Source organism: Gopherus flavomarginatus, chromosome 1 (genome assembly GCF_025201925.1).
Source record: "Gopherus flavomarginatus isolate rGopFla2 chromosome 1, rGopFla2.mat.asm, whole genome shotgun sequence".
NCBI classification, from domain to species: domain Eukaryota; kingdom Metazoa; phylum Chordata; order Testudines; family Testudinidae; genus Gopherus; species Gopherus flavomarginatus.
Window position 1 is genome coordinate 362,480,264 of NC_066617.1, and position 9,827 is coordinate 362,490,090.

Sequence of the window (9,827 nt, forward strand, 5' to 3'; positions counted from 1 at the left end):
GACACAGATCAGGAGCAGGAGGAGCTGGCAAAGGAGCTGCACGCAGCCACTGGAGCAGACCCACCCTGGCCCTACACCTTGTGTAGACATTTTCAGCTGAGCCAAGTGAGCATACCATGCTGCAGTTGTGATCTGGCAACATTTCAGACCCAGCGTGTATTGGTGTAAAGGACAACACAACGAGCCGAGTTCTCACTGTAAGCTCCCCGCACATCACCAAAGCGCTGTTAAAGGGCCAAAGTGTAAATAAGAAGCAGGCCCTGAGTGCAGGGACATGGACAACCTGGCCTATTGCGTACAGATCTGATCTTCAAAAGTGTTCAGGGTTGGCCTAACTCTTCCCCTGCTGAAGTCAAAGGCCAGACAGCTGCTTCCTACTGACAGACACTCCCTAGCACTGTAAAGCCAAATGGGGAAAAAGGTGAAAACCAATCATTTGAATCAAGTTTGTAATACTAACCCTGGGCCCCGATCCTGCAATTGGAACCGCGCAGGAGGGCCTATGTGCTTGTGTGGCGTGCCACTTACTTTAATTGGGTTTGGCCTGGAAGTACGAGGTTGCCTGTGCAGAGCCAATTACAGGATCAGGGCCTTTGAATATGATCAGGTAACACTGAGTGCATTATTGATGAGGATGACAGTAGCATCTAAAGGCCCCAGCTGAGATTCAGGCTCCATTGGACAAGGTGTTGTACAAACACACAGTAAGAGACATCCCCTGTCCCAGAGAGTTTGCAGTCTAAACAAGACAGACACACAAGGCTGGAGAAAAGGCATATTATCCCATTTTACAGGTGGCAAACTGAGACACAGCAAAATTAAATGATTTGCCTAAAAATGCCTAACGGTTTAACTCCCGCAACAAGCCCAACCCTCAACATTACTTACGTCATACTAGGGTGGAAAATGGAGGACATCGATATGCATTGTCCAAAGATATTGTGTTAATTACAGTTATGAATATCCCTAGCTCTTGTGCATAGGAGAATCATCACAAGGCAAACATGGTGACTGCAAGAACCTTCGGTGTCCATAAGAAGATCTGGAGATGGCTACACCTTTAACTTGTGCCCCAGAAAGTAGGTCTTTTATCTGAGGTGACAGGCATGCGGCTCCAGATAGTTTGTTAAAGGTCAATCTCTCCAAGAGAGGAATCAAACCAAAAGAGAAGGGAAGCCTAGTATCAGATGGCATACCATGCAATTAGTAACCCTATAGATAAAAACAAGCAGGGGGTTACTTTAAATCAGGCTTGGCACTCATGAGAGCTGACAAAAGCACCATGTAAGTGATGTTTTTAATCAGCACACAACATGGGTTAGTACTGACTGCTGACAGAGATACACTTATTCTAACATGCTCACATATGTGTAGTCAGATATTCATATCAGTGCAATATGGATAATCTACCTTTATTTCAGTGTGTGCATATCCAGATATTAGATACATACATATATATATTGTGGTTACAGATACATAATTATTGGGATTAGATTAGACTACAGTAAAATCTGTCTCCAATGACCATGTAAGGTAGCAACAAAAACCAGTTTAATTTTTCTTATGGAAACAATTGAAGAATTATAAACCATGCTTTGGGAAGGGCCTTTCAGAAGAGAGCTTGACTTACAATGCTGGTGCCTGCTACAGGTTTTGCTGTGAGTGCATCTAGTTATGAAGTGCATTTTCCACAAATGTGAAGGTTCTGTTAATTTTTTATAGAGCAAGAGACAAAATTTACATAAAACCTTCTAGGAGCCGTTGCTCACCACACAAAACCAGAGTGCAGGGAGCACAATTCAAACATGAGCATCTGTTATTTAGATCCCTTCAGCCACAGGAGAGCGTAGACCAAAAAACCCAAACCCGTCTCATATTCATAGCATGTGTCTCCAAACTGGAGCTGCTAAAATGGTTGCTGCTGGAGATGCCTTTCTTCATTGTTTGGGTGAGCTCCATTACTAGGAAGGAGTGCTTTAGTTTTTAGACTGGGAAAAAAAGCTTTTGGGAAAGATCAGTGGGAGTATTCCTGTTGGAAGGTGAAGAATTAAGTTTCGATATGATTTTAAATGTGTCAACCCCTTGGGGGAAGGACTATCTTCTAATGAGTGTGTGTACACCACGTAGCAAAGCAGGAACCCGATCACGGTTAGTACCTCTAGGCATTACCATAATACAAATTATTATTAGGGCTGTCAAGCAATTTAAAAAAACAAGTCACGATTAATCGCACTGTTAAACCATAATAGAATATCATTTATTAAAATATTTTGGCTGTTTTCTACATTTTCAAATATATTGATTTCAATTACAACACAGAACACAAAGTGTACCATGCTCACTTTATATTTATTTTTGGTTACAAATATTTGCGCTGTAAAAAACAAAAGAAATAGTATTTTTCAATTCATCTCATAGAAGTACTGTAGTGCAATCTCTTTATCATGAATGTTAAACTTACAAGTGTAGAATTATGTACAAAAAATAACTGCATTAAAAAGTATAACAATGTAAAACTTTAGAGCCTGCAAGTCCGCTCAGTCCTACTTCTTGTTCAGCCAATCGCTCAGACAAACAAGTTTGTTTAAATTTGCAGGAGATAATACTGCCTGCTTCTTGTTTACGTCACCTGAAAGTGAGAACAGGTGTTTGCATGGCACTGTTGTAGCAGGCATTGCAAGATATTTACATGACAGATGCACTTCAACCACTATTCCAGAGGACATGTGTCCATGTGGATGATGGGTTCTCCTCGATAACAATCCAAAGCAATGCTGACCAACGAATGTTCAATTTCATCACCTGAGTCAGATGCCACCAGCAGAAGGCTGATTTTCTTTTTTGATGATTCTGGTTCTGTAGTTTCCACATTGGAGTGTTGTTCTTTTAACAACTTCTGAAACCATACTCCAAACCTCATCTCTCAGATTTTGGAATGCACATCAGATTCTGAAACCTTGGGTTGAGTGCTGTAGCTAGCTTTAGAAATCTCACATTGGTACCTTCTTTGCATGTTGTCAAATCTGCAGTGAAAGTGTTCTTAAAATGAACAACCCATGTGCTGGGTCATCATCCGAGACTGCTATCACATGAAATATATGGCAGAATGTGGGTAAAACAGAACAGGAGACATACTATTCTCCCCCAAGGAGTTCAGTCAAAATTTAATTAAAAGATTATTTTTTTAACAAGCATCATCAGCATGGAAGCATGTCCTCTGGAATGGTAGCTGAAGCATGAAGGGGCATACAAATGTTTAGCATATCTGGCATGTAAATACTTGCAATGCTGCCTACAAAAGTCCCATGAGAACACCTGTTCTAACTTTCTGGTGACATTGTAAATAAGAAGCCATCAGCATTATCTCCCGTAAATGTAAACAAACTTGTTTGTCTTAGCAATTGGCTGAATCAGAAGTAGGACTGAGTGGACTTGTAGGCTCTATACTTTTACATTGTTTTGTTTTTGAGAGCAGTTATGTAACGAAAAAAATTGACATTTGTAAAATGCACTTTCACGATAAAGAGATTGTGCTACAGTACTTGTATGAGGTGAATTAAAACATACTATTTCTTTTGTTTATCTTTTTTACAGTGCAAATATTTGTAACGAAAATATAAAGTGAGCACTGTACACTTTGTATTCTGTGTTGTAATTTAAATATTTGAAAAGGTAGAAAAACATCCAAAAATAGTTAATAAATTTCAATTGGTATTCTATTGTTTGACAGTACGATTAAAACTGTGATTAATCTTTTTAATGGTGATTAATTTTTTTTAGCTAATAGCATGAGCTAACTGCAATTAATCGACAGCTCTAATTATATTACTAATATTAGTCATTTAGATTACATTAAACTCTGAGATGAAGTCCATGGTTGACACTTTTGCTCCTCTTGTACAGTGGAACAGTCTACTATAGGCGTAGGCAACCTATGGCACGGGTGCCGAAGGCGGCGTGCGAGCTGATTTTCAGTGGCACTCACACTGCCTGGGTCCTGGCCACTGGTCCAGGGGGCTCTGCATTTTAATTTAATTTTAAATGAAGCATCTTAAACATTTAAAAAACCTTATTTACTTTACATACAACAATAGTTTAGTTATATATTATAGACTTATAGAAAGAGACCTTCTAAAAATGTTAAAATGAAGACTGGCACGCAAAATCTTAAATTAGAGTGAATAAATGAAGACTCGGCCCACCGCTTCTGAAAGGTTGCCCTGGTCTACATTAGGAGATAGAGCTTTCTCAGGGGACAATTCCAGGCTGCCAAATGAACTCCCCAGGAGCTGAGCTTTATCATAAACCTCATCACCGCCTGCTCTGAGTCAAAGGCACATTTCTTTGACCTGTCTTCTCTAATGTAAACATATAGCAGCAGCTGAATATATATAATAAAAACAATTACAAAACAAGACACTTCCCCCTCAGAGAAGAGTATGACAGAAGAAACATGTGACACAGGTTACTCATGTTACTTAATACGCTATTGGTAGGCACTCAGATACTACAGAGATAAGCATGATATAAAAACCTACATGGAGTAGAACAGTGGTGTCTAATTGGATTATGGTAGCACTTTATTAGAAGGCCATAAACAACCCATTGTTGGTCCCCTGAGTAAGCTATTAAGGCAGTTTTCACTGTAATCTATCTAATCAACATAATGTCTATTCAATAATACGTGAGAAGGTCACTGGCAGGCAGTTTAGTGTGAAAATGCTGGTATTGTAGAAAAGTACTTTACAAATGTTTTAGTTTTTTTTGTTCATTTGAAATTAAAACAGTATCTTTCTTTCTTCTGAAGCCTTCCTCTGCTGCATTGGCAGACTTTCGTATGAGTTGGGAAGGGAACTGGATGAGTTTGTTTTTTCAAATTGTCCAAAGTGAGCAAATTGCAAACTACACAAACAACCAAACACTGTAAAAAGTAAACTTTTATCAGTAAAATTCCTGTCTGTTATGATTTGTAAACACATATGCTTAACTTTATACATATAAATAGACCTATTAAAGTCAATGACACTACATACATGCATAAGTGTTTGAAGGGTCTGGGGCTTTAATAACTGGCTAGCAGAACTTTTTTGCTGACCCACCGGGTTAGCAGGTGTTAGAACCCTGCACTTGCACTGCTGGAAGTTGCGATGAAACATTGCAGCAGGTGCGTGGCTCATATGTCCCAGGTGGTGATAAAGAGAGCCTCTAGGAAGAGGAATCTAGGACAGAAAAGGCCTCAGAGGGAAACTCTAGTGACAGTTAATCACAGGGAAGCAGCTTCAGCAGAGATACATGTTGTGTTATTGTTTCTGAGTTACCAACAAAGCCAGTCCCCCGGCAGCGGCTGAGGGTAGATATTAGCTCAGTGGCTGTTGCTCTGATGAGCACAGGATAGGTATTCAGTCCATTTACATACAGTTCCCGCTTCCCTCTCCTGGCTGACCTGTGGGCCTGTTAGCCTTTTCAGATTTCTTTGATGTATTTGTTATTGTTTTCCCCTCACTTAAGATTCTCAGTCTGAAAAGTACAGACTAGAGTCCCTCTCCCACAAGAATTTCACTTGCAGAGTACAGGTTGAGGGATTCATAGGAAAATAGCGAATGATCACAGATGAAGCCGAAGTCTAAGGGGCTGTGACCACCTCCTTTTCAGCTATAGGCCAAGATGCTGGGACTGAACAGGGGATGGATCCCTTGATGATTGCACTGGTCTGTTCATTCCCTTGAAAGCGTCTGGCATTGGCCACTACCAGAAGACAGGATGCTGGGCTAGATGGACCATTGCTCTGACCCAGTATGGCCATTCTTATGAGACAGCAGAATCTTCTTGCTCTTATTGGACTTAGCATGCAACTTAGCCCTGATCTGATATAGTATTGCTTTTCATCCACAGATCTCGAAGCACTTGGGAAAGGAGGCTATTATTATTATTATTTGTCTTACCACAGCGTCTAGGAGCCCCAGTCATGGACCAGGACCCCAGGGTGCTAGGCTGTGTACAAACACAGAACAGAGACAGTCCCTGCTCCAAAGAGCTTGCAATTGAAGTATAAGATAAGAGACAGCAGATAGATATGGGAAATGCAAGGTAACAATGAGACAATATTGATCAGCATGATCTCAATGTGCCAGCAGCCTAACCATTGTCAAGCAGCTATTGTATTTCCCTATTTTAGGGGTGGAGAAACTGAGGCATTGAGTGGTGACGTGATGTGTCCAAGGTCACTCAACAGGGCAGCAGAAGAGCTAAGAAAAGAACTTGTGTCTCTTGACTTCTAGCCTAAGGCTCTGTCCTCTCCCATTGCTGCAGCCATTTCCCCAGCTCACTTCATTGGTAAGGATGAGTATGGGGAAGAGGGCATTTAGAGCAGAAAGAGAGTCATTGAGGTCCCACCAGGCCATCAGTGGCATGGTCTGTTGGAAGGCCCAGTTGTCTCTCCACATGGCCATCTGGAAACACACTGGCTCCATCAATCCTGGATCTTTGAAACAGGGCCCTTCCCTTGATGAAAAAGGAGTGCCCTGACCCCAAACTGAAGGAGGTAATGGTTGGACCATGACATAGGTAGTAATCTCCATCCCTTCCAACTGCCAATCCCATCCAAACTGCCAGCTCCAGCTGACTGAGCTCAGTCAGCGATCACCTGGAATAATCCCACCTCCATCCGATACAGAAAAAGCTATTATCTGTATGAACATCTAACCTCGGGGGCGTTTCACTGTCACCCCACAGCCACCCAAGATCCATTTTCCATGAATCTCTTCCCCATCTCAGGAACGGATTGTCACATGTCATTTAAAGCAGAAAGGCGGCATTCTGCAGCGATGAGTCAAGAGACCTAGCAAAGTCACTTAAATCCCAGGTTTCAAATTGGAATAATATTGACACACGTCTGTAGAGCACTGAGATCTAGGAAAAGTGGAAAGTATTATTGTTCCTATTGACAATGTATAAACAAGAGCTAGGAAGAATTTAATATGGCTCAGAGAGTTGAATTCACTTCCCTAGAAAGTCAGCGACAGACTCAGGAGTTCTAAACCCAGCCCTTTGATCTAACCATTCCCCTCCTCATTTTCCCTAGGGCACAAAGACATCTTGGGATCAGACCATAAGTGTATTATCCTCCTGAGCAGTGTGATTCGTTCCCTGTCACATAAAGTCCTTTAGCTGGGCATATCTATGTATTTCCTGACATCCTCTCCCCTTACTCAGTTTTCTTTAGATGCCTCCATGTTGTTCTACCTTGCAGGTTACCAGGCGGTGCAATAACAAACACTGATCTTCCAAGCCTTGGGCGCATGAGACCCTAGTAACGAGCAAGTATTCAGAGAAGATGAAATCGGTCAGCGCTATGCTCGGCGGATGCGGCAACTCCTGGTGTTGTTGGGTAAAATCTTTTTCTGACCTGTTTTATGTAATGTCCATCTTGGATTTGTAAAAGGACAGCTAAGCGTCCATCTTGGATACCCTTCTCCTCAGATGATTTGGTGCCCTTTCAGCCTTTTTCAAATCAAAAAGGTCAGGGCAGTTACAGTCATGTGCCAGCCATAATCTGCCTAGCAACTGCAGGTTATTTAGTGAGTGGCAGGCATGTCACTCAGGGCTGTCCATCGGAGGGGCAGCCAGTGTCCCACATAGTTCAGCTAGCTGCCAGGAGCACCAGAGGGACCAGGACTCATAGGACTTTGGATTCTTGGTCTCTGTTAACATACTTGCACTCAACTGCTACACACCATTACTGAGTGCATACTTGCACTGGACTATGAGGTCAAGCAGAGACTGCGTGGGCAAGCACTGAAGACCTACCTGAGCGAGAAGACCTGCCCAAGAGGGAGAAGACTTGCTCAGAGGACCTGTCCAGAGGGAGAAGAATACCCAGTTCCTGAGTTCCTGTTTGGTGTCCAACGCCCCTGATTTTCACCACTATCCCTGTTGGTATCCTGAGTTTTTGTCATTGTGTCCCTGTCTTCAGGATATGGTATTGTAATACCCATTGTGGTTTTCCTCTGTTTTACATCCATACATTAAGGGGGTTTCAGGGCTCTGAGCTTCATGCTCTGGTAACTGTTAACAACCAAGTGTGTCTTGCTTATGTTGTTTATTGTCTGAAGGGGTCCTTGTCTAGTTTACTGACTAGTGGCATAATAAATATTTTTGTGTTACATCTTATTCTGCCTCTGTTTTAATAAATCATCCGATAATAGATACAGGAGGGGTTGGGATCTGCAGACAGCCCATCTTCTGATCTGTGTAGACCATAGTTAAACTCTTTTGGGCTAACGGTGTCGGATGCCATTAGGTGGTTGAGGGACATCTACATAGAATACATCACCGGACATCGGCAATACCAGGAGGATGAGCTAGAGTGCTGATGAGAAGCGCAGTTGGCAAAGTATCTGAAATACTTTCCTCATGGACTGTATTTTCTAAATGGACAACCTACCCTCAATCCTCAATTACCGAGGGACCATCTTCACTCATTGCTATATTTGCTTTCCACAACCAACTCACTGTATAATTTTTCATGAGTGATGTACCTGAATACTTGGATGCTAATATCTAAACTGTATTCTTAAATTTATTCACCTATATTTGGGTTATTGCTAATTGTGCACTATATGTATCTTAAGACTTTTAAAGCAAATTTTGGTTTTGTGGATAATCCAAGCACTATATCCAGATGTACAGACACTTTTCTTAACCTCTGTACTATATAATTTTTTAACATTAGCTTTAATAAAAAATTTAATTTGATCCTGACATCTTATTTCCTGTGTTAATTGTCTCCAGAATCTGTTGGAACTATTTCATGTGTGTGAATTCTATTTGCGGACTCTAATAGTGAAATCAAATATGCTAACAACATCCAGGAACGAATTGCTTTCTCCAAGTCTCATAAGTATGCATGAACTTCATTAATAAATATCCCAAAATAAGCATTTGCATTGCACATATCCACACTGGGAAAGGAACAATTGTTTTATCTTAGCATTTATTGTTCGCCATTAAGAAAACAAATCACTATATGACATGTGTTTGGAAGTCTTTCTTCCTAACAGATGTGAACTATAGCAATATAGAATTCTCACAGGGCCAGATCCTCTGCTGGTATAAATCAGGACAGTTCTGCTATGGAGCTATGCTGACTTATGCCATCTGAGAACTTGGCCCATTATTTATAACTGAGCCTTTTTGCACAACCAAATTCTGCGACAGATCTGCACCAGGCAACTGTCCGGGAATTCCTCCCCCACACATACACACCCCACAAAAATGAAGTTTGACTTTCTGGCTGCCCAAATTGTGTCCTGCCCCTAACTGCAGCTCTTCGAAGCCACGTGATGTCCTTGTGAGTGACAGGGGATCAGAAAGGATAGTCTGGTGGCCTGATCACAGGCCTGGGAGACAGAAACTGCAGAATTCTAATCCTAGCTCTGCTGTCAAATTATTCTTGACTGGACATTGTTTTTAAATACCCAGCTATTCCCCACAACTCCTCCTTCCTTTTTAACAGTATGCACAGCCATACCACCCATCTCCTCCAGTTAATCATTTTACCATGCTTTCCTTAGCCCCTACGCTTTCACATTAGCTTCTCCACCATCCCCTCTCTGCCTGTTAAGATTTAGTCACTTTTAGCCAGATCTTCCGCTGGAAGCAGCTCCACTGAAGTCAGTGTAGAGACACCAATTTACATCAGTGGAGGATCTGGTGCTCTGAGTTGTTGATCTGCAGTGGGCCGGAGGCCCTGGGAGGGAGGGGAAGGAGTTGATTGTCGGGGCCACTGGCAGGCAGGAAGCGTGAGGGGGGGAGGAGCTGATCAGCAG